The sequence below is a fragment of the Chelonoidis abingdonii genome, chromosome 7 (genome assembly GCF_003597395.2).
Source record: "Chelonoidis abingdonii isolate Lonesome George chromosome 7, CheloAbing_2.0, whole genome shotgun sequence".
Lineage (NCBI taxonomy): Eukaryota > Metazoa > Chordata > Testudines > Testudinidae > Chelonoidis > Chelonoidis abingdonii.
The window spans coordinates 107,056,630-107,082,950 of record NC_133775.1 but is presented as its reverse complement, the minus strand read 5'-3'; the positions used below and the strand labels follow the sequence as shown (position 1 = coordinate 107,082,950).

The 26,321-nt window shown below is 41.4% G+C and overlaps 1 protein-coding gene across 1 annotated transcript in view; it reads right to left on the bottom strand.

Annotated features, from left to right (window-relative positions):
- The window catches only part of GALNT10 (polypeptide N-acetylgalactosaminyltransferase 10), a 133,455-nt gene that overhangs the window by 32,408 nt on the left and 74,726 nt on the right, over positions 1–26,321 (bottom strand). The gene's annotated exons all lie outside the window — the stretch shown is intronic.

The window sequence follows — 26,321 nt, the reverse complement described above, 5'->3', positions numbered from 1 at the left end:
TGAACATCATCATCCTGGTAAAATGCACGTAGCAACGTTGTACGTAAAGTTATAAGATTCTACTGTATGACATTGCTGAGACATGCTCCAAGTTAAGAAAAACCAGCCCAAATCAGTTTTCCCAGAAACAAAAGGTTAGCCAGTACCTGAGCCAGGTGTCAATATAATCAAGTGGACTATTTCTGGGCTTTTGGCCAGAAAGAGGGGTGGGAGTGAGACATTTACATCTTGGCAAACAACCTTGCAGTCACCTGAACACCAGCAGGAGACGATTCTCAAAGAAGAGAAATACTATAAGAAGGGAGAACAGAGGATACAAAAATCACCTCTCCTTCCTCACCTCTACTCACGGCATAAACAATGTTTGAAAGACAAAATGAGCATCAGTGAGTTGGAGGAGGGATCCTGGCTGAAGAACCCAGCCAGACTGCTGTGATTATGTGGTGAGGAAAACCTTTTTGCTTTAAGTTCACTCAGCTTGTTAAATTAGGTAATAGTTTGCATTTTACCTTTTATTTCTTTGTAACCAATTCTCACTTTTATGCCTCATTACTTGTAATCACTTAAAATATATCTTTCTGTAGTTAATAAAACTTATTGTATTGTCTCATCTAAACCAGTGTGTGTTTGGACTGATGTGTCTGGAACCTCCATTTGAGATAACAGAGTTTGTGCATATCATGTCTATCGATGAAATGGACATTCTATGAGCTTGTACTGCACAGAAGGAAAGAGCTGGTCACAATTCTAGGGACAAGTCTGGGACAGGGAATTTCCTGGTGTCATTCTGCACTATAATTCAGGAGTGGCTGGCTAAAAGCATTCATATAATTCAACTGGGACTGATTTTGCATGCTAGAGTGTATGTAAACAGAACAGGAGTAGTTGTTCTCACAGCAAAGCATGTAAAAGGCACCTCAATTGGAGAGTTGAGGGGACACAGCTGTCCAACAGTCCTGGGGAATGGCACAAGTTCCTACACAGATGAACCAGCTCAGCTAGCCAAGGATTATGCCCCCCGCCCCAATCTTAATCTAGTTATACTGCTTACAATTTGGTGCCCAGAAGGCAAATTTATTCCCTTTGTGTATCTTGGATTTTATTTTGGGGGTGGGGGTGGGGGGGGTCAAAGGTGGAGATAATCTTGGGAGTTACAAAATACTTCACATCTCACCTTTGATGCCGTCAGCAGCTGCAGTCACTCAGAACTAGTCAAAATCTGCTCTTGAATTCCCTTAAAATATTTTTAGAGTATTCCTTGTGCAAATTCGACACTTCTCTTTCTTCAGAGCCCGATTTTAAATCTCCAACAGCTTTAATAAGACCAAACTCATTTTGGTGTGTGTCTGATATATCTGTACAGCTGGAGCAATTAAAATAATTTAAAAAATTAAAAACAGGTTGGTCTGCTTAGTAAAACCTTTACTAATTATTGCTTTCTAGCTAAGGCTAATACCCTTCCCTCACCCTTTTCAAGTAACTTTTGAACAGATCCTCTGCAGCAACCCGGAATCAATTTTCTCTAATTGAATGGCTAAATCTTTCCAAAAAGGAACTCTCTGGGAGACCAGACAAGATATTAACACTCATTCCTCATACAGCATTGTGTAGGCAGTGACTGTTAATTAAAAAAATAGTAAAAAACCCACAACCATCACTCATTTAATGCAGCCGTATCATTCCTTGCCAAAATTGGAAAGAAAAAATTCCACACACTACCTCCAAAAGAGTTACCCAAAACCAAGTTCAAGGTATAAATTGTACCTTGGTTCCAGTACTCTAAAATCAGAGTAAGATAATCATCATCAAAACAGCTGATTCTTTTATTACTATGTAACTCAGTAAGGACGAGAAAAGCAGGAGCTATGCATCTGATCCTCCCAATATTGACTTCATAGGACTGCAGTGTTTTCATAATCGGCCCCTATGGTAATTACTGCATCTAAATCAGTTTCCTCCACAAAACATTAGCGGGTCTTGAAAAACTGCTGAAATTTCATAGAATCTTAAATGTTAAGAGGTATTTATACAGTGTCTCATTATTTATGATGAGGCACAGGTGACTAAAACAAACATCTTAAAGAATTTGTGCCTGCTGTTTATCTTCCACTGGCATTCCAATGCCTTGTATGCACTAGCATTTTCTTCATGTCTTACAGTTGTTCTACAAATCAGTGCAGTTTCACCAGCTGTGGCACTTGCTGACACACTAGTGGAGACCAGCTTCCAGCGTTTCCACACCACATTACCTACAATGCTGAGAGATGAATCCATTAAAGGCAGTCAAGTCTATTCTTGCACTCACTTTGGTGGAGCTGAACTAGGAATTACAGCAACCACGGAACAATTTAAGAACATAGCATAGGCATATTTCTCCATAGGAGATGTGATACTTGTTTCTATAGTAAACATGATGTCAAAGAGAGATGGATAATTAGCAACAGCTAATAAATGAACAGTTAAGAACTAAGAACACTTTATGCGACGTTACTCTGCTAGGATAAGAAAGAGAAAGGATATACAAGTAGCCAAATTTCCAGAAGACATCAGCTGTTCTAATCCATCTAGATTCCCATACTGCACCCTCACCGTAACATCAAAGGGTCAAGTTCTTCACCCCCCCATTTAGTTCTCAGGACACAGAGCCTTAAGCTCTTTACTCCTTCTGTATCAAATAATTTAAGCAGTGAAATTTATCTTTTCCTAAATGCAACCAAGATGCAATCCAATAGGTGACATTACGGGTAGCATTATCTGAATGAGAGACAGACATAAATGGGCTTTGAAGAACACCAGAGTGTCCTGCAGTTTGGCTGCATTCATAAGAAAAGCTGGCTTGCAGGAGACCATGTTTGAAACACCTTCCAGTTGTGTTTATTGTCCTCCCAGCACGTGACTGGGCATACAAGTGTCTCATTTCCCACGATTGAACAATAAAGTGAAAAAACAAAACAAAGAACAGCAGCTCAGAGCTATCAGCTCATTACAAAGGTGCTTTTCTTCACTGGCTGTAATAGTCCCTCGGAAACAGACAACTCAGGAAGGCTCCCTCTCCATTTGTTATACATCATTAAAGCTACCCATTACTGTGGGGTTGGTCATAACTGCTTAGCTGCTGGTACCAGAACCTGAACTACCTTTTGTCAGGCAAAGCACTGTAAACTAGATGCGACAGAGATGGTAATTTCCTGGACAAACTATATTAAATGAAGTTTAAGTGTTTTAGGAGTTTGTTGCATTAAAAATGCAAAACGTTAATGTATTATTAAAAGGATTGTATGTAATGTCTCAGGAGCGGGGAAGGAAAGAGGCATTATGAGCTTCAAAAGGACTCAAGAAATCTCTAGGGGGAGGTGTATGCAAACATACTCTGTCCATTTATGCAAGAACTCAGCTCCCCTGAGGAGGGGACCTTTGTCTGCTGATCACTTGTACATGAGGACCCGATCAGAGGTCCAAACAGTATAAAGGAGCAACTCACAGATTCATGGGGATGCTTGTTCTGTGCTAACAGCTGTTATGAACTGCTGATCTCAGAAAACCCCTTCGTGGGTTTGAAAGGACTGATCACCTGCCAGAACTCTTGCTGGAGTTGGGGTGATCTCTGGTAAGCTTTTTAGCACTTGTATAGGTTATTTTATTGGTTTTTAATGTTTTCTTTGTAATGTTTTCACCTTAAGAATAAGTGTAACAGTGGGCAATTATGCTGTTTATAGCCTCTGAGGAGAAAGAGAAACAGGCCTGCTTAGCCAATCTGGCTTGCTGGCGAATTCACAGTATAGGCAGGGAACTGTGCAGCTTAGAAATACCCCAGACAAGGGGAAGTGAGATACCTTCCCAAGAGAGATGATAGCTGGAAATCAGAGTGGGTGCCCTTGGTGGACCACAGACAAGGAATACAGGTGCAGTTGCCCTGAGCTGCGATGCTAGGAACCTCCCTAAACTGCATTAATGGATGGGAGAGGCACTGAAAGTTAATGCTGCGCAATAGCACAAGCAGTATTGTTGAGGTGGAACAAGATGCAGTACTCTCCCCTTTCCCAACTCACAGCTGCCCCATCTCCTACAGCCACAGGAAACTTCACACATCAGCACAACATTTTATTGCAAGCGTAGAACTGTGGTTTATTGACATGTAAACTAGTAAGGGTTTATTATGCCTATGGATGTGTTTTCCCCTACCAAAAAAAGTGTTGTCAGGTTAACGACAACACTCATGAGCAACCCTGCAATAAAAATTGTGTTTTTCTAAAGGGAAAGAGGGCAAAAATAGAGAAGGGAATAAGGAAAGAGCCTGGGCATGCTCTCCTTTGCTCTACTTGTTGGACCACACGATGCTCAGATACGAAAATTTAGAATAAGACAACCAACTTCTACCAAATTATGACCATACTTTATATTTTTGTTTTTAAAAGAATATCTAACTTGTTTGTTTGAGGTTATCATACAAATTGCTACAAATATGGTGTTTAAAAAATATATTATGACATCTTGACATGGAGCGATTTTTATTACAAGGGCAATTTACTTTAATGAAAGGTAAACTAGATGAATTCCAGAGACAACACATTATGTGGAATGTAATTTAGCTGCATAAACAATAAGATTATATATGGATTAAAAATAAAATTGGAAGCTTGCTGGCAGACTAATATATAATTAATATTGTCATAAACAGATAGCTGAGGGTTAATGTCTCTTTCACCTGTAAAGGGTTAACAAACAACACCTGACCAGAGGACCAATGAGGAAACAAGATACTTTCAAATCTCAAGGGAGGGAAGTTTTGGGTCTGGGTACTTTGTTCTGTGTCTGTGTGCTCTCTAGGCTCTGAGGGTGATCACATTATCTCCAGGCTCTCTAATCTTCTGTTTCCAAGTGTAAAGTACAGATAGAAAAACAATATAAGTTTTTACATGTTTTCTGTATTTGCAAGTGTGTAGTTTGCTGGAAATGTTTAAATTGTATTTTCTGAATAAGGCTGTTTATTCATTTTTTTTTTTATAAGTTAACAGACCCTGTAATATTTCATCTTGAATACAGAGACAATTTTTATGTCTTTCTCTTTTATTAAAAGCTTTCTTTTTAAGACCTGTTTGATTTCGTTTCTAGTTGAGGCTCAAGGGGATAGGAATCTCTGTGCCAGGATACTCTCTCTCTCAGGAAAGACTGAGGGGGAAAAAGAAGGAGGGGGGAAGGTGAATTGTCCTCTCTGTTTTGTAATTCAAGGAGTTTAAGTACAGTAATCTTCCAGGGTAACCCAGGGAGGGGAAGCCTGGGAGGAGGTAAAGAGGGGGGAAGGGAAGTGGGTTATTTCCCTTTGTTGTGAGACTCAAGGCATCTGAGTCTTGGGGTCCCCAGGGAAGGTTTTGGGGAGACCAGAGTGTACCGGCACTGGAATTCCTGGTTGGCGGCAGCGCTACAGGATCTAAGCTGGTAATTAAGCTTAGAGGATTCATGCAGGTACCCAAATTTTGGACGCTAAGGTTCAGATTTGGGAATTATACCTTATGACAAATATATTAACATTACTATTCAGAACTACTTAAAATCTTTTGCTTTCTTTATTTTGAGTTGTAAATAAAGATCTATACTGAGGAGGAGAAGCTCTGATAAAATTGTTGCTTTAAATTATCACTAATAAAACGCTCTCTGATTAATGTCTTCCCTTGGCTTAAATTTTTGTGGACTCCTCATCCCGTCTCTTCCCTGTGTACAAAGTATCTAAGCATATGAACTACTTCCAAGTAACATGAAGTTGCTGACTGCTTGCAGTACTGAAAAGCCTCTCCAGGATAAAAAGATTCCTGAGTTTACATATAGGCTATTGTTTCTGTCTTCAGTCAAGTGGCCCATAGCTATGAGGAGGAGGGAGAATTTCACTACTCAGAAATGCCACCACTCTTCAGAAACAGAATTCATGAACTTAACATATATGGAGTGCAGAGAAAAGTAGTGAAGTTTTGGGATTACTATTTTTATTTCTTTAAAAAAAACAAAGCATACTAGAATCCATGGCAATGTGAATTATTTCTGTCCTAAAAAAGTGACTCTTACAAATGGCATTATAGGTTTCAGATTCATTGGATCTCAATTTTATAACTTCATATACAATTTGCTCAGTCTGCCAGTAAAAATATATATATTTTTAAACCAGTAATTGCTCAAACTCTCTCTTCTACAGTTGATCTGGATTTTTTCCATCTCATGCATCAACACCATCCAGGCCAAGTTATGCCCTCAGTGATACCTGTGTAAATCCACCAATTGATTTTACAGCTTATTGTGGTGTGACGGGGTTTTCAGAACAAGTTGGTTTCCTGTAAAAGCAGCTGAAAGAGATAGCCAACAATCCTTAGCCTTATGATGTGGGTTTAAATACAATTCTGCCAGATATTCTTTAAGTCAGGAAAGCTATTCCTCCTCACAAGGACTGCTTGGGGCTACAAAAGGACTTTATTCACTTTAACTCATGCAGATCAGGTTATATCAACTTTACAGACAGGAGCAAACCACTGTAATAACACAGCTCATAGCAGTAGAAAATGCCTAGCCCGTTCTTTATACCTCATCCCACCACACACCAAGAGCTGGAGACCAATAATAATAAACAGCATGAACATATAGCAGTGACAAAATATTAGCCAGTTGCCTGTCTGATGTCCATTTACTCATGTCTCCTCCCACCACACAGAACATGCACACCCTGTTTTTAGAATGACCTGCAGTCACATCATCTTAGGGTGTAACTATTTTAAGTCCTCTTAAACTAGTGTCAGGCCTAGCAAGTGCTTAGGATATTTGAAGGAAGAGGCAGGCACTTTAGAAAGTGGAGCTGATGACTCAGTAGGTAGTTCTCTTCAGTCCGCACTGACTGGGAGACAGCAGGCTCTTTCAGAGGAGACTTAGAACAGAACAAAATCTCAGAGGACAGTTAAAAAGACTCCCAATGGAGAAGGGGGAAGCAAGGCCAGAAATTTTTTTTTTTTTACTGCAACTGCAGGGATTCCTGAATATTTGGAATTCTAAGACTGCCATAGAAAAGGAATCACCACAACTTGCTGTTTTTGTCCTTTGAAGGAGGAGAGTTAAGTGCTCTGAATAATTTGTCATTGCTCAAGCTGTTGGCTGTTAAAGTTAAATCACTAATGGCTTCCACCACGGAAAGGTGATGAATTTATTCATTTGTGCTCAACCCATTAATAAAAAAAAAAACACACAACCCAAAACCGAGAGCACTTAGGAGTTGTCATAGACACTGAAGTCTAGTCAGGAAACATCCTCTCAGATGAGGACACAAAGCTGAAACGATCAAGACTGGGCCTTCTGGAAGCATTTTAGTTGGGACAACGTTGAAGCACACCTGCAACACTGACACTCCTTTGCACTGCATATCTGCTCCATTTGACAGGAAACATGGGACTGACATTTACAATAATCTTGATCTTGAGTCATATCTGCTCTGAAACCTTGTATGAGTTAGTTAAGGTATTAGTTATGTTGTAGCTTTCTGTGTGGGGATGGGAATGGGGGGGGAAGAGTCATTTTTCCTTCTGATACTGAAAAATGAGAGATCTTAGTTTAAAATCAGTTTTAGTTCATCAAATTTGAGCTTCAAGGTTCACCCAATAGAAAGCATGAAGTGCATGATTTTAGTACATGCTTGCACACACATGTACAAAGAACGGTCCACCCTTTTAAACCAATTCAAACCCACCATGAATATTCCACTTTGAAAATTCAGAAAATTGCTTCCCCATGCAGCTGAAGAGCATCAAGGACACAACTGAGGTAACAGAACAGAAAAGGTTCCCAATTTGTGGTTAAAACCTCCACTACAGTTTACCAGGGATATAATTCCCTTTTAAGTAACTGGTACAGAAAGCAAGCTCAGCTGTATTTTTTCCAGAGATTACCTTGGCCACCTTCTAAGTGCCCAAACCCCTAAGGTAACTGTTTGCCTTACATTTGTTTTCAAATTACACCCACCCCTGTCATTCCTTCCCTCCCCTCCCCCCCATACACTTGTTTAAGATTACAAATGACTCCATTCATCTTTTACTTAGCTATTTAGTCCTAACGTGCTATTTAACAATTTAAGAATGAATTACATTCCTTCCTGAATCAACCACCTCTGCAAGTCAGGGCTCCCTGAGACAGAAAGGACTTCATCATTGAAATTAACTCCTCTACCCTGTTTTCGGAAAGATGATTAATCCTTTAAAACAGGAAAATATGCTTTTATGTAAACAGGCAGCACTTACACTAGTTTTAATTTTATTTCAATGTTTTCCATCCTCTGTTCACTTGGTGGAAGGATAATAAATCGATTTAATAACCACACAACACTTTCAATAGTAGCAGCGACACCATTAAGCTAATCACAGCCTTTCGCCCATTTTCTTTTAAACTTCCATGCCAAATGTGTTTGAAAACCAGAAAGGCCCTGAAAAGGGAAATTACCATTGCTCCATGAAAGGGATTCCACTTCAAAAAATGCCTTTATGAAAAACCCAGTCCTCCACAGGATTTGCATTCCTAGATGACACACAACTAATACGTGGCAGGAAATTGGGAGTGCTGGCTCGGGTTGCCAGCTTTCTAATTGCTGGTAACCGGACCCTCGAGGCCTCGCTCCCGCCCCACCTCTTCCCCCAAGGCCCTGGCTCCCACCCGGCTTTCCCCCGCCCCCATTGCTCGCTCCTCCTCCTCCCTTCCCCGTCACTCACTGGATCATCTCAAGGAACCTGCCTGCAGGTAGGAGATGGCCCCAGCTCAGCAATGGCTGCCATGGGTTAATGATCTACCTCACCCCACAGTAACCAGGAACAGCGAACTGCGGCCACTGGGAGCTGCGGGGGGGGGAGGGGGGCTATGCCTGAGGACAGTCAATGTAAACAAAATGTCTCACAGCCCACCAGCGGATTATCCTGGTGGGCCACATGCTGAAGGTTGCCGACCCCAACCTAGCATATAAATGCATCTACACACAGGAAAAGTCTATTAGACAGGCACAAAGCTTGCAGTTCAAAATATTCCTACCTGCATGACATAACCATGTCTACCCCTTAGCATAACACTTTACCCTGCTGCCATCTCAATCTCACTGTGAAAAGTCCTGTTAGTAAAGGAAGGGTAGGGGAGTGTACTCCCAGGATGTTTTCTCCTTTCTTTCAGAGGGAGCCTACTTGAGTCATGTGTGTGTGGAGGAGGGGTTTACACAAGTTCAGTACATCGCTGAGAGGTCTTTGCTCTTTAGTCAACACATAGTAACACCAAGCATTTCCTCCTGCTATACATCAACTTAGCTGAAAACTAAGTTTACAAAACAGATTCTTAGTTTGAGCGTTTATTTCCATTTTTTATCAAGATAAACACAGTTACTCCTCTTCCTCTGACTACACTTATTCTAAAGACATGTTCTTAGATGGCTTGCACTCTCATTTCCTTGTTGATTGCTTTTAACATCTTTCAGCGAGTTTTCTGTTGCCATGAAAAAATATACCGTTTTCAGGCTACACAGCACAGTTTTTTATGCTTCATTTGAAGAGTATAGCATACACGCTATTAAATATTTAATTCAGTATTCCTATAGCAGTGACAATGGACAGAAAAAGGCACTATTTGCATCAGCTGGATCCCTCAATTTAGTGATTATGTGCTACAAACCCTCAAGCTTTTTCCAATAGCTGTTCTTGATCAGCTGGCTGTCTAACTAAGGGAAACACAAGCTCCCATTCAATGATATCACCCTTCCAATGGCTAAACACCTTAAACACATGAAGCTATATTTTAATGCATCAAAAATACCGAAGTGTCAACACTTATGAGGACCAGGAACTGACGGATGCAACGCATACACTAAACCCAGTGCTGTCTAATCTTCAAAACCCTCAACTCCTTCCTCTATTGAGTTACGAGGAAAAAGATAAACAAGCTAGACCAGATCTGAAAAGGTCACCCACCCTTATCCTGCATCAGCAACCAATTTCTGCACTTGTTAAAATGAAGTCTTGAGCCAGGATCAAGTGTGTCGGAAAACACTTTAGAATATTTGCCCATGTTGCAGAACAGTCACACGTTTAGTAGACAGGCCCAGGAACAAACCAGGAGCATAGGGTGAAAGTAAGGAATGAGGTGCTGTGGCAGAGCTATATGGTGGTATGCGACAGTATACACTGGAACTTTGCAAGTTACGTTGATTTTAACTCACCATTATAACAGCAATGTACTGTGCTTGAACACACTGACATTTAAGACGTAAATATAAAGTCCACGACCAGAAAAAATTCACATCAACTAAGATCTGCAAGTGGCTGAAGCATTCAGCACTTCACCCTCAGACTAATAAACAGACTGAAAGTATAAAGAAAATGTGGCTCTTAAATGTCAGAGCTCTTTGGAATTCAAAACCTCAATGATGCAGATGTTTGCTGCAAAACAATCCTTACGGATTTAACTGTTTGCTCTTACCATCCCTATTGGTTAAAAACGAACACCTTACCCAAAAGAATTTTTGATCTTGTACAAAAAAGGTGCAATGTACAAGAGGATAATACAGAAATGGATGATCTCAAACAGCGCAAATGTTAGTGAAAGGAAGAAATCCATTCAGACCCTCACCTAGGATACCTGACCTTATTTTATTACTAACCTTAAAGCGAGTCTGATGAAGTTTAATTGCAAATTTTAACCTTTCTTAAAGCTGTTGTGAGCTGGTGCAGAATGGTCTAAATGCTTTATTTTAAATTTCTAAGTGACCAAGTAGTGTAATTAAAGAGGAGTGAAACCTACAAGATATGAGATAGCCACTGTGGACCTGCAAAGGTTTTGCTCTACAGCTGTATCAGAGCCTGAAATTAGGGAGAGCACAATCTAATAATCCCTGTTCCTCTAACTGTGCTAACATAATTAATATCCACCAATGCGACGTAAACAAAGCAAAGCCATGTTGGCTTGTGCTCCATGTGTCAGAGAGTAGGAAAATAATTGGCAAATGGAAAGACGACCAATCTGGCGTGAGAAAAAAAATACTGTCAAACATTTGAGATGTGACTGCAAACACCACAGTGCCAAAAGCATGATCTTATAGCTTTTAGAAGCACTTGACAATGTTCTTCAAGAAGATTTTTCCTTTTAACCAGTTCCTGATTAATGTTTGGAAAATGGAAAAACAGAACTAGTACAAGAGAAACGTATGAAGTCATGGACATCTGCCAAGACAGGCCTCCATTTAGTAAATCTACTAAATCCTAAAGTATAAATCTAGGGCTGTTAACAGCTGTGTTGATATCGGAATTGAATGCCCAAAGTTAAAGGACATTAAAATTGCCCAGTCAACTGCCATACTTGTTTTAACTGCCTCATGTATGGGTGGGAGGCTAAGGCAGAAGGTGGAAGAGAGAATCCAGAAGGTAGGATGGGTAGCTAAATTTCGCTGATTCCAATGTTTTTTGTTTTTTTTTTAAACCCTGCTCTGGCTTGCACTCTCCAGCTGGTTGACCCACTGTGTTCCATGGGAGACACATTAGCACAGTGGTCCCCAACCTTTTCGTCTGGCGGGCACCATCAGGGAAAGAACTCTGTAGTAACTCAGAGCCCTCCCCATGTAGTATTCAATCTCCAGCCATTGGAGATATTTCCTAACAACAGATGCACATGGGCCATGCACCACTGTACGTAACCTCATCATGACATCCCTGTCACAAACTTATCAAACTCAGTCTTAAAACAAGTTCGGTTTTTTGCCCCACTTAGACGGCTGTTCCTGAACTTCCCTCCTCTGTCTAAACCTTTGTCTAATTTCAAGCCTAAAGTTGGTCAGTTTGTATCTAGGAAAGGATCAGTTTTGATGAATTTCCCGTTTTGAATCTTTCTGAAGTTTCAAAAAACTGTCAAAACAGGAAGCTGACATTTTTAAGTGAAAGCTTTTTGTTTCAAAATGACCTCATTTTGAAATTTAAGCTAATCTATAGTTAAAAAAATAAAAATAAAGGTAGAAATAAAAAAAAAAGTGTTTTGATTAACTTCACCCAAGAATTTAGATTTTTGATTAGTGAAAATTTGAAGTCCACTTTTTACCCCAGTTCAGGATAGGAAAATTATTCAAAATCTCAAAAAATTCTTATGGGATGGGAAAACTGTTCCCACCCAGCTCTAGCTATGAGTAAACTTTGTGACGGCTCACTGTTTTTGTTCCCAGAACACAGGAGCTTGTTGCAGTCTAAATCTGATCATCAGCCTGGAGGTTATAATGCTTATTCTGGTAAATACAGAATTAAGCAAACTAATGAAGTAGCAGCTAAGTCCTAAAACCAACTGTCAGATAGGCAAGCAATCCGATTCATGCTCACATCAGCATCTGCATTTCATTTCATTTGACTGGCAATAACCTCTTCGCTTTCACTAATAAAAATGCAGGATTTGGCAACTTGGTTTTAGAAAAATACTAATACAAATACAACCACTCAATATCTTGAGGCACTGAAAGAAGGTGGGGCAGTGCTATCTTGGTAACACCTGTTCAGCTTCTGGGAATAGTTAGTTAAAATCCATTATGTGTATGAGAAGGGTCCTATATTACAGTGACACCTTCCTAAGCATAACTTGCTAAACATTATTCTTGCTGGAAGTGTGTGAATTGTCCCGACAATTCCTTGTTTGGAGAAATGAATTATTTAGGATAGTCTTAGCCTTTTTTACTCACAATAAACCAGGGTTTTGTACCTGAATAATGGATAAGCAGCAAAGCTTAAACTGTGAATAGTCCCACTCAGACTTCTACGTGGGCCGGTGTTTTGCATGAGTTCTAACTAAAACAATTTCCCTTAGCACTGCTTCAAATACACACTAAAATCCTTGTTGTGAGGATGTCACACAATGTTACTCTCCACTTTACAGTCAATCAGAACCAGCGCGTAGCCAGAGTTTTTCCCTGGACAGAGAATCCCAGACAGGGAAAGCATGAACGCATATCTGCAGCGTGTGGAAAGAGCCACTGCCTTTAAGACTTGAGCCCTGAACATGCAAGGACCCCACCAAAAAGCCTGATAACTTTACTAGGGCCTGACTCAGGAAAACACCTAAACATTGTCCTTAATAGAGATGCTTTTTTGAATCAGACCCTAGGTCGAGTGTAGCTCAGTCCTGTCAGATTCTACATCAGATCTCTTATTTCAATAATTACCAGCTTCATTTCTTTACTATAATCTCTCTCCCTGATGTACAAGAGGACTGAGTTTCTCCTGAAGGACAAATCAAGAATTTCACAGGCTATATATGAAAGCAGTATTGTCTCCTTTTTAACAGAAGAGTTGACCAGTGTGTCATACTCCTCTGTTAACTGCACAGAAATGTAACACTTAGGAGACAGAACGCCTCTGTATAAAAATTCTTGCTTTACCAATGCTGCCTGTAATGCTTGTTAAAAAAGAAAACTATTAATAATAGACACATCACACATAACAAGGGATGACAGTGCTCAAATCACACTTCTAATTAACTTATACAGAGAAACAGCTGTAAAGCATTAAAATGCTGATTTGTAGTGCAGCTGGCTGTTATCTAGATATTTCGCTCCTAGCAGATGAAGGCATTTGCTTCAAAGTGGATGGGGTGGGGGATTTTTGCCACAGTCCATTGCTAATGCAAGCTACATAGATCATGGTGGTCACAGTAGCAAACAATGTAGTTGGGATCCACTTGATAAACTGAAACAAGAGATGAAAAATCTGCTTCAGAATCTTGCTTTATTAGCCAGACATCTTTCCAACCCCACAGTAATTAGCTCAGAAACACAGTTTGCTTGTAATAAGCTGGATCCTTTCCATCAACCCCCATAGTCCCCCTTGCCCAATCATTCTTCCAGCTGTGAGTAACTTTGATTTTACAATAATTAATTGCGAGAACTGAAAAATGAATTGTGTAGAACTTGTTTTGCAACAGGCTTGCTATGAAACAAAGCTACTTGGGGCTTTATATACCTGCCCCCTTTCAAATGCATGAACAGAATATTTTAAATGTTTTCCAGCTAGTTATGAAATACTGAACATTGCAGTTTTCAGCTGAAATGGCCTTTTAACAAGACACATACATTTGAGTATGGAAATACCACAATATCAATACTTTCAAGATTTAGAAAGTTAAAGAATGAAGAAAGTTACCTCCTTGTAATTGTTGCTCAAGATGTGTTGCATATGTCCATTACACTGTAGGTGTTCTTGCATCTTGCGCACCGCGGCTGGAGAGTTTTCCCTAGTGGTACCTATATGGGGTGGCTCCACCCACTGCCAAGCTCCTTGTGTTCCAAAGCGAGGGCATAAAGGGCAGAGTCTCTCCTCCCCTCCTTCAGTTCCTTTGCACCAGAACTGATGGCAGACTCTGATGAATCGGGAAAGGAGGGTGGATTGTGTAATGGACATATGCAACACATCTTGAACAAGAAGTTACGTGAAGGTGAGTAACTTTTTCCTTCGAGTGCTTGCATAGGTCCATTACACTGCAGATGACTCCCAAGCTGTTATCTGAGGTGGTGAAGCACAGAGGCTCATCAGAAGAGGGACTGTAAGACCACCTCTCCTACATTTGCATCCTCCTGTGATGCAGTGGACAGTGTGTAAAACTGGTAAACGTATGAATGAAAGACCATACTGCTGCTTTACAGGTGTCCATAATTATGACATGTGCGCCACAAATGCTGCTGAGGTGAAGAGAACTCTAGTTGAGTGCACTGAGACTTTGTTTGGAGGAGTTACTCCTCTGGCAGCATAACACACTATAATACAACTAGTGACTCACCTCCAAAACCTCTGATTTCTAATTGGATGACCCCTCATACGTTCTGCTTAAGAGATGAAGATACCCTAAAAAACTTTGCCCTATCTACGCAAAATGCCAATGCTTGACAAACATCCAAGATATGGTGCCTCTGCTCATCCTTACATATATCTGGTTTCAAGAAGAGAACTGGTAGGTAGATAGACTGATTCAGGTTGAAACCAGATATCATATTTGAGAAAAACCTTATCTTTGGAGAAAACTGTATGGTGGATCAGTGACTGATGCATTCAGCTCTCACATCCTCCTGGCAGAGGTGACAGCCACTAAAGAAGTTACCTGTGGTGTCAGGCATAAAATTAGTACAATTGCAAAAGCTCCTAAGGAAGGTCCATAAGTGCAGACAAACATCAAATTCAAATCCCAGAAAGGTGTCGGTCTCTGATAGGTGGAAACAGCCTATCAAGACCTTTCAGGAACCTGGTCATGATTGGGTAAATGCAAACAGTCTTACCATCTGTGCAAGGGTCAAATGTCAAGATGGCGACCAGAGGCATCCTAAAGGAGCTAAAGTCCATACCTGATTCATTCAGGTGCAAAAGGTAGTCCAGAATTGATTGAGTCATCATCTGAGTCAGGGGTACATTAGAGGATGCTGTCCAGATAGAAGGCTTCCATTTATGCAAGTAAGCAGCTTGTGTGGACAGCTTTCTACTATAAAAGAGCACATTCTGGACTGCCAGTGATCAATGTGCTTCCCCTACATTCAACCATTGATGAACCAGGCTGTAAGATGCAGCATTTGCCGATCTGAGTGAAGCACCCCATCATGGTTCTGCGGAGGTCTCTGATTACTGGTTACAGCTTGTGGAGATGTGAATACTATGTGTGTCTTGGCTAGGCTGGCGCTATAAGGATCATTCTACTCTGATCTTGCTTGAGCTTGACAATGACCCTGGAGTACTCATAGGTATGCACAGAGGAGCTTTTTATTCCATAGAAACAGGAAAGCATCCAACGTATGAGGTATGCTTGTTCACACGGAACACCAACACTCCAACCACCAACATCAAGAAGGAACTGAAGGAGCAGTGGGGTGACCGTGCTTGTTATACCTCCATTTCAGAGCCCGGAAGTGGGCTGGGCCACCCCATGGATACTGCTAGGGAAAACTCCATCATTGGTGTATGTGATGAGTTTAATGGACATATGCAAGCACTCAGAGAATCAATAGTACTTAATGTAGTGGCTCTAAAATGAGGTTATGTAGTTAAACTTGATTACAGATCCAGAGCTCAGATTATTTCCTATGTAACAATACCCTAAAATAAATCAGATCTATAAAGCAGAGATCAGAGGTGAAAGTGAGGAAGAATAAACTGATTACACAGCCCTTGCAAGACAAAATGAGCATCTGAATTGGGCTACAAGTTAACTTCCCATTGGGGTTTACAAATTTTACCGCAATAAAAACATAAAAGCTATGTTATTTACATAAGATCATTAGAGCTGCCATACTGAGTCAGACCATGGTCCATCTTGTCCAGTATCCTATGTGCAATAGTGGCACATACCAGAGCTTCAGAAGGAGTGTACAGAAAAGGCCATTTGTGGCACAATCCATCCATCTTCCACTCCCCGTTTCTGGTAGTCAGAGGTTTAGGGCTGTCCTGAGCATAGGGTTGTGCCCCCGATCATCTTGTCAAATAGCCATTGATGGACCTATCCTCCATGAATGTATCTGGTTCTTTTTTGAAGCCCGTTATACTTTTGGCCATTACAACTTCCCATGGTAATGAGTTCCACAGGTCAACTGTGCATTGTGTGAAAAAGTACTTCCCCTTGCTTGTATTATACCTGCTGCCTATTAACTTCATTGGGTGACCTTATTTTTGTGTTGTGTGAAAGGGAAACAACAATTTCTCTATGCACCTTTTCCCACTGTTCATTATTTTATAGAACTTCATCACAACCCCATCAGTCATCTCTTTTCCAGGCTGAACAACCCTAATCTTTCTAATCTCTCCTCATATGGAAGCTGTTACATACCCTGGGTTGTCTCTGCTGCCCTTCTCTGAACCTTTTCCAGTTCTACAATATCCTTTTGAGATAGGGTGGCCAGAACTGGATGCAGTATTCAAGGTGTGGGCACATAATGGATTTATAGAGTGGCATTATGATATTTTCTATCTTATTTTTTAAATCTTTTTCCTAATAGTGCTGAAAATATTGTTAGCCTTTTTGATCGCTACTACACACGTTGCCAAGTCACCCAATTTTGAGATCCCTCAAACACTTTGCAGTTTGCTTTGGACTTAAGTATCTAGAATAATTTGTTATCATCTGTAAACTTTGCTACTTCACTGTTCACCCCTTTTCCAGATCATTAATGAATATGTTCAACAGCACAGGTCTCAGTTGAGATTCTTGGGGAATCTCCTCACCTCTCTTCATTGTGAAAACTGCCTCCACCAGGGTAAAAAGTTTCTTATACAAATGGCAAATGCATATGGAACTTTCCATCTACAGCATTTAAGAGTTCCAGTGCTGCAATTTGACTTCAATACATCAGCTAGTGTTAAACCTCTAGATCAGGGGTCGGCAATCTTTCAGAAGTGGTGTGCCGAGTCTTCATTTATTCACTCTAATTTAAGATTTTGCGTGCCAGTAATACATTTTAACGTTTTTAGAAGGTCTCTTTCTATAAGTCTATAATATATAACTAAACGATTGTTGTATGTAAAGTAAATAAGGTTTTTAAAATGTTTTAGAAGTTTCATTTAAAATTAAATTAAAACGTAGAGCCCTCTGGATTGGTGGCCAGGACCTGGGCAATGCAAGTGCCACTGAAAACCAGCTTGCGTGCCGCCTTTGGCACCCGTGCCATAGGTTGCCTACCCCTGCTCTAGACTCTCTCATTGCTCTTACTATGTGCAGTAGTTTTGTAGCGGGATTTGATTGTACATGAATATGTTACATGAGAGGAGTTCTACTCTAATGAAAGGGAAAGTGAAGAAAATCTGTTTTTGGGTCAAATTTCCAGTTTTCACATATCTAAAAAAATTAAGCGATGCACTAAAACAAATCCAGGTGTCAGAGGGCACATTTTCAGCATCCTATATCCACATTCTGAGCCTAGAAAAATCTGAAAGGGTCTCAATCTATTTCCAAAGGGAAGGGGAAACATTTTCATTCTTCGACTTTCAATTAAAGTAAATTGATCTTTTGACCGGTCCTTTCAGCAGTTACTAAAACTTGGTGCAGCTACAAGAAAAGGTTTCAAATGAACCAGATGCTTAAAGACAACAAATACAACATAAGAGCTAAAATGGGCTGTTGGTGTAAACAGAGCTTGTAAGAATCTAAAAAAGTAAATTATAGTGTAATTAACTTATTTTAATCAGTTTTGTATAAAGAGTAAATGCTCTTCAAGGATTAAAGTAATACGAGAGGTCACATTCAAACTTTAGTAAGACCACAAATGACTGTCACCACATTGTCCCAAGTACAATCACTATATATTAATATTCATGAGCTAACCATGCATTTTAGGAGAAAAGTGACTTGTACAATGAGTGTCTACAGATGACAAGATAATGCTTTTAGCTGGGTAAATCCTTTACCATTCCATTTTAAGATTAAAAAAGAAATCAAGTATTAAACCCTTTCCCATTTGAGATATTAAAAGCATGATTTCTGTCAATTAAAACCATGCAGATAAGTTTAATGAAAGTAGGCTGCTGTCGATATGCACCTGATGTTCCACTCATTGTCAAATCAGTTGTACATTAATAAGGTTCCCTCTCCTCTCCCTTTCAATCAGCATGTTGCTTGTAATATGACTCCTATGCACTTAAGACTGCTGGGTTCTATATACCCAGAGGGCAAAATTGCACTGCTTCTACCCAAGCAGTCTTGCCCACATTCATTTTTCTATACAGACTATTCCATATGGGCATCTTCTCAAGATCACTTTTAAATACAGGAATTAAGGAGAGAGACTGAAACCAAAAGTGAAAGGGACCTATCTGCAAAACAAGTTAGTAGTGGCTACTAGTGTGTCTGGTGCAGAAGTGAATGGGTAAGACCCATATTTAACAGCTGCAGCTTTAAAACCTAAGGTAATTGGAGTCTCCCCTGTGGATAAACTTTTGAGCAATCAGCAGGGCTTTGTGAAGGAAGATGATGGGATACAGCAGAGTGTGCTGGCCAAACATGAGGAAAGAGACAAGTACAGACAAAGCAAGAACTACTGAAGAGGATGCCTAAAGAAGGAATAACTGCTACTGTATTTGTGAGGGGTGAAGGGTCCTCAGCACATAACACACTTTTTTTTAAAAAAAAAAAAGATGCCTCCCAGAGAGGGAGTTAAGCTATTTTACTAACACTAGTATCCCTGTTAAAGAACAGCTATAATCCTCAGTGCACACTTATTGGTCAAATAAAACCTGAGAGAGCTGGGGTGGAAATGGAAGAAAAAATCATAATACCAGAACAATAAATTTTCCCAAGACAGCTCAATTTGCAGAGTGAACAAAATTCTTGGAGGTAAAGAGAAACATCTAAGAGAAGTACTCTGCTGTATCCAGCTACACAGAAAGACCCCAAAGGAAACAGCACATACTTTTTGGGAACAGAGAGAGAAACGTATTTGGTTGCAGCTTCCTGAAGGTACAAGGACAACGAGACGCTCAAGTAGAGGCCTAGCTGTCCCAAAAGAATAGAACCCAGGTGTCCTGATTTCCAATTTGTTCTGCTTACCAAAGGATGAGATTCTTCAAACCAAAACAAGAAACTTGCTCTCTAGACATGTCTCTTGGATAACTGGGTCCCAGAACAAGTAGGGCTTTATATATTATAATCAACATGAGGCTCGTATCAAGCGTCTCATTGCAATATTAGGCTGAACAGGTGGAAATGCCATTTGGTTGAGGACAAGTAGCGGTTAGACCAATTATGTCATCACAGGAGTTATATCTAACAACTTATTTGTAGAAGTTAAATCTTAATAAAAAGAACAAGACTACTTGTGGCACCTTAGAGACTAACAAATTTATTTCAGCATGAGCTTTTGTGAGCTACAGCTCACTTCTTCAGATGCACAGAATGGAACACACAGACAGGAGAAGAAATGAGCTGTAGCTCACGAAAGCTCATGCTGAAATAAATTTGTTATAGTCTCTAAGGTGCCACAAGTACTCTTGTTTTTTTTTGCGGATACAGACTAACACGGCTGCTACTCTGAAACCTTAAATCTTTATGAAATATGATAATTAATGAACCCAATACAAATGGCAAAAATGGCAAAGTGACAGAGTAAACCTTTCCAGAGGAGCCTTAACTTTTGGTGATTCCAGTGTTTTGAATGCTTGATCTCAACTTTCACTGCATTAATGTGGTGTTTTTATTAACATACAAAAGCTTTACAGATACGTCACTGCATGACTTTTTAGTGAAGCTTTGACTGTCATGCCTTAACAAGGGACAATACCTTATTTAAAACACCCAGCCATTTATACAAAAGCAGTATTAAAAATGAGTAAGAATGGGCTATCAGTCAATATGCAGATGATTGAGTATCAAAATAAGTGACTGATGTATAAAATTATTTCAACATTGAGCAGCAGCCACTGATTTCACTTCTATGGAACTACATGGTAAAGTAAGCAGGATTATCAGAGGCCGTTCTGAACAACCTCTATTACATAAACAAATTTTTTCTGCATATAGTTTTTTTTGTTTTTTGTTTTTTGTTTTTTTTAAAGGCTGCTTATTCAGTGATCCAGCTCTTTAAATTATGTTCAGCAATTACATTACAGCCTTGTGGCAGACAGAGATTCAACGAATTGAATAATGTAAAAATTTCCAGTGGCATGAAAGGTGAAAGGAAAAACCCCCACCATGTTTTTCATCAAAGAAAGGGCTGACAAATCCAATGCTCTTTCATTCCAGGCAGAAAAATTTAAATGCCGGCAATTATTGTAACATTTTGCTTTCATAGGCTGACTTTCCCTTTGACGACTGACTTGGTTACTGACAACTTCTGATTCAAGATGACTGTGGAATGAGCGTTATGGACTGCCACAAGCATAGGTTCTGGGGCTGGTGCACCCACAGGAAAAAAAAAAAAGACCTGTGGATCAGTGCCGCCTCCTCCCCCTCAGTGCCTCCCACCCACTGCAGATCAGCTGTCCAGCAGCGTGCAGGTGCTGCTGAGGGGAAGAAGTGGAGGCAGAAAAAGAGGTGGGGTGGGCAATGGGTTTGGGGGAAGGGGTGGAATGGGGAGCGGGGCCTGGGGCAGAGTGGGGGTTGAGCACCCCCCTGGGATCTGAGTAAGTTGGCACCCATGGCCACAAGCGTATCATTTGACTGGTGTAATCTTCCAAGATGTTCCAACTCACTAACTCTGAAATTTCTTACCTGTAAATGACATTTTGCTGCTATTCAAATCTAGTCTCTAGATGGAGGAGGCTTTCCTTATAATGCAATGTGAACAAGGAGAGCAACTAATGGAACAGGAGAATTTGACTGCCAGCATAAGAAGATTGTCCCCCAGTTGCAAAAGACTACACCACACCAGCTATATACGATGGTTGACAGAATCAGCATGAGAGGGAGATGTGGTCAGACTGGGCTGCACAACCTCACTACAAAAGGAATGCTGGTCTCTTCACTTTCTGTGGTGTTGCACTAAGGTGGTTGTCATTTGAACTGGAGACTAATTCAGCCCCTGGCCCATCCCAGGATTTGAGAGACTGGAGAAGGTCATAGTTTTCACTGCCCTTCCCCTGCCTTTGGTCTTGTGGTGAGTGGCACTTGGCTGGGCTGAGGTCAAGTCTAGACAAGCGTGGGGAAGGTGACATTCAGTTTCTGAGCCAAGATTAATAATATCCATAGAGAAAACACTCACTGGAAAAGAGAGGACATATGATTTTTGTCTACATGCGCTACAGGTACCAAAATCACCACACACAGTGGGGACTAAGCTCATTAGTTTAAAATTCTTAATACTCATGAAACAGTCTGTCTTGACAGCACTCAAAACTGAAGTCTCATTTAAAAAACATTTTAACAGGCAACAGCAGCACAAACGAACTCACCTGTTGCCCTCTCCAGATGTGCCAACCCTGGCCTGGAAAGACAATATATCCACCTGCAAGAGTGAACTGGCAGTGCGAATGCCACTCCCATTCCACTTTTGAACTTGGACCTATCAAGCAGACAGATGCAACATGGATGCCTGAAGGCCATCAATTCAATTCATACAGACCAAACAGCAAACTGATCATGATTTTTGGTCTCCCGCAGCCGGAGTCAGATTCAAACTGGTGATCTAGAGGCAAGTGGCTCCCACACCTTTACTGACTGCCCTCAAACCATCCAGTGCCCCAATCAACTTTAAAAAAAAAAAAAAAAAAAAAGGTCATGACTAGCAGAAAGCGAGCTGTTTCAAATTGATCTGCACCTCAACTTCTCTCCTCATAGACTATTCGGACATATATACTCATTTACTGGTTACCAGCACTATGATGAAGTAATCAAAAAGCATGCAAATTCTACATCTGACAGTCCTCAGGAGAAGAGTGATATAAGTAATACTGTCTTAGTTTTCTTAGGGCCATTCTGATAGCAAGGGATATAATTAGGGCCCTACAAAGCAGGATACAAAAGAGCTTAATAATTTTACTCTGATCATTAGAATTAACGAATGAAATTAAACACACAGCCCATCAATCCACAAAGAACTGCCATAGCGAAGCATTTATTTATGATCAGGAATTGTGAAGTCATAAATCCATGCTTATGGCATTTTGATTTCTGCTTACCCATAAGGATTGATGTTACTACATGCGTGGCCATCTGAAATAATCAAGCTGAGATATGTCTGCAGTGGAACTCACATGACCTGACAGTTTCATCTTTATTACATTCTATATACAACAACAAATTTTTACTGAGGCATATGCTGCTTGGCAGGTTAGTTCCCATGTTTCAAATTTTTTCTGAAGTGTTTGATGCAGCCAATTGGAGTACATTACATTTTTCTATAAGTCAAAAACGTCAGCAATTCTTGTTAAAAGTCAATATTTATATTGCAAGCATGTCCAAGAACTAGATTCCAACTAGATTTGTGGGTAAAGAGCATGAGGGACGTGAGACTTTGGTGATCTTATCAGGAATACTTCTTAGACGCTAGAAACTAGCTGTTAGAAGGCAGAAGCACCCCACAGTATAGTAATGTCTCAGTCATGGTCAGCAGCAGATGCTAGAAGCTGAGCAACACAGAAAGAACTAGAATTGCTACTTTGGAATTCTTTGGCATCCCTTTATAAGATATGAGACAATGGTCCAGTGAAGAAGGAAGTGCCATGAAATGGCTCTCAGGTTAGAGAAGAGACATGCGCCAGCAAGAACAATTGCTTATGCTATGAGCTGTAGAGCATGTCATGCTAACAGGGTCCCCTGTCTACAGCTGAAAACTCATGTAAAATGCTTAGTGTACTTTAAGAAAGAGTGTCACATTGACTATTTAGACCAGAGGCAGGCAAACTTTTTGGCCTGAGGGCCACATCAGGTTTTGAAAATTGTATGAGGGCCAGTTAGGCCCGCCCCTGCCCCCTATCCGACGCCTCCTTCTCGCCCTGACGGCCCTCCCCCTCCCCAGACTCCTGCCCCATCCAAAATCTGCTGTTCCCTTGACTGCTCCCCCCCCCCGGGGACCCCTGTCCATACCCCCCCTGCTCCCTGTCCCCTGATAGCCCCAGAACCCTGCCCCTGACTGCCCCCACAGAACCCCTGCCCCCATTCAACCCGTTGCCTACCTCTGACCACCACCCTGAACTCCCCTGTCCTCTATCCACCCCACCCCACAACCCTGCCCCTTACCACGCTGCCTGAAGCAAAAGTGACTGGCAGCGCTACAGCTGCGTTGCCCGGCTGGAGCCTGGCCATGCCACAGCTGTGCAGCACAGAGACGGGTCAGGCTGGGCTCTGCAGCTGTGCTGCCCCAGGAACTTGCAGCCCCGCACCCAGAGCATTGCGCTGGCACTGGAGCAACTGAGGCTGTGGGCAGGGGAAACAGCAGGGAGGGTCGGGGCTAGACTCCCAGGCCAGGAGCGGAGGGGCCTGGGGCCATAGTTTGCCCACCTCTGATTTAGACAGCTAGTCTTTTCTACAGTAACTTTGCTCTCTTGTAGTTATTTGGCCACCATATGCTTTATAAGAATATATTTTGATATCCGGGGTGGGATCTGAGTTACTACAGAGAATTCTTTCCTGGTGTCTGGCTGGTGAGTTTCGTCACATGCTCAGGGTTTAACTGATCGCCATATTTGGGGTCGGGAAGGAATTTTCCTCCAGGGCAGACTGGCCAGAGCCCGGAGGTTTTTCACCTTCCTCTGCAGCATGGGGCATGGGTCACTTGCTGGAGGATTCTCTGCACCCTGAGGTCTTTAAACCACGATTTGAGGACTTCAATAACTCAGACATAGGTTAGGGGTTTGTTATAGGAGACAGTGGGTGAGATTCTGCAGCCTACGTTGTGCAGGAGGTCAGATTAGATGATCATAATGGTCCCTTCTGACCTTAAAGTCTGAGTCTATGATCTATTATACTACAGGCATGGGAAAGAAGCAGGATGAAAAAACAGTGCACTGTGTTTGTATAAGAGGGAGGTACTGTAATGAGTAATAAATTAAACATTTAAAAAATCCTGCTTAGTAAGGCCTTTGCTGGAGCATATTAAAATGCACTGTAGTCAGGATAACCTTTTTTGGTTGAAAAATGTTTACTACTATAGGTCACAGTATTGTCTTCCTCCTTAAATTATGAAATAAATAGCTTTGTCGACACTTCTATATAATGATTCACTAGTCTAAGGGCTTCACTAATGCAAGACACAAAACAAAAAACAGATGCCTTTAACAGTGTGCTCTGGAGCAAAATTTGGCAGCCACCAACCCCTATTTTTTCCCCTATATTTTTTCAATTTCTTATCTACTTTCACCTGCTCACTGGTGACTTCCCATCCCACTTCTCAGTGCTAGAAATTCCCAAACAGTCCCTGTTTCTGAAGCTGAACACAGATTAAAAGTGGAAGATGGATTTAACACCTGGCAGGAAAACACCTGTCTGCTGTAGCCAAGTTACCATATCAACTAGGGTAGTCACAAATGGAATCCTTTGCAGTAACATTTTCAGGTTGAAATACAAAGATTCACTTCCTATGAAGAGACTGAGTAAACAGTGTTAAAATAAGCCAAAAATGTAAGCGATAGGAAAACAGACAGTCTCGCTGCTTGCAGTATTTTCTAGACAACTTCTGTTAAAATGACGGTATGGATAAGACTGCAGCACATACATGGAAATCCTCAGGGACTTTCCCAGCTCAAGCTAAGTTCAAGCGCATTGTGATTCAGTCCTAAGCACACAGAACCTCAACACTGGGTCTGACAGGTTTGCCCAACTTTTCGGAAATATATCACTACAAAACCTTACATCAAAAAGATCTGGCAGGGCTGTTTAGACACTCCTCTAAACCTTCCCTGCTTTGAGGTGCAAGCAGAACACATCTGATATTTTACTACGTTGATCATACTTGGACTGGGGTGATCTGTTGGCAAACTCCTCTTAAACTAACCCGAAAACTATACTTTATTATTGCAGGCTGTAGTGAAAAGGGGTCAATGTGATACTTTTTAGCAGGTTTGTGCATCTTGCAAGACTAGAAAGCAGGGCTGGCTTTATGAAAAGCGGGGCCTGATTTGAATACCCGGCAGCGGTCTGGGGCTTCGGTGGCACTTCGGTGGCAGCGGGATTGCTTCGGGTCTTCTGCAGCACCAAAGGACCCCCTGCCGCCGAAGACCCCTGGAGCGGACCCCCCACCGCCGAAATGCCGCCAGACCCCCTGTTGCCGAAGCCCCAGAATGCCGCTGGATAAGTAAAAAAGACGTCCAAGGCGCAGGGCCCGATTCCGGGGTATCGGGCGAATCGGCTTAAAGCCGGCCCTGCTAGAAAGAGATGCAGAATTGGTGCTTTGTCGCAGACCTCCTGTATGATCTTGGGTAAGTCCCTTTTCACACGACATTTTCACCTTGCGCCTGCCTATCTTATTTAGACTGTAAGCTCTTTGGGGCAGGGGCTGTCATTCACTCTTTGCACAGCAGCAGCACAATGGGGTTCTGATCTCAGCTGGAGCATCTAACGATAAACAACAGGTCTGCAATTCAGGAGAGGTGAACTGGGAGAGATTTATGGAGCTCAAGCCAGGATGTAGCAGGCTGGTTACCCACTCCTGCCCTGAGGGGTTTAAAAAGAGGCCTGGCAGGGCTTGAAAGCCCAGCTCTAAAAGCTGGGCCACACCCTAATCAGGCCACAGCTGGCCTTTATAAAAAGGCCAGGGAAGCCAGGAGCAAACACTCTCCCTCTGCCTGTAGAGGGAGAAGGGCCTGGCTGCTTAGAAGCTAGAGACAAGGTACTTAGGGTATGGCTACATTAGAAATTTCAAAGCACTGCCCCAGCAGCGCTGCGGGAGCACTGTCGCGGCA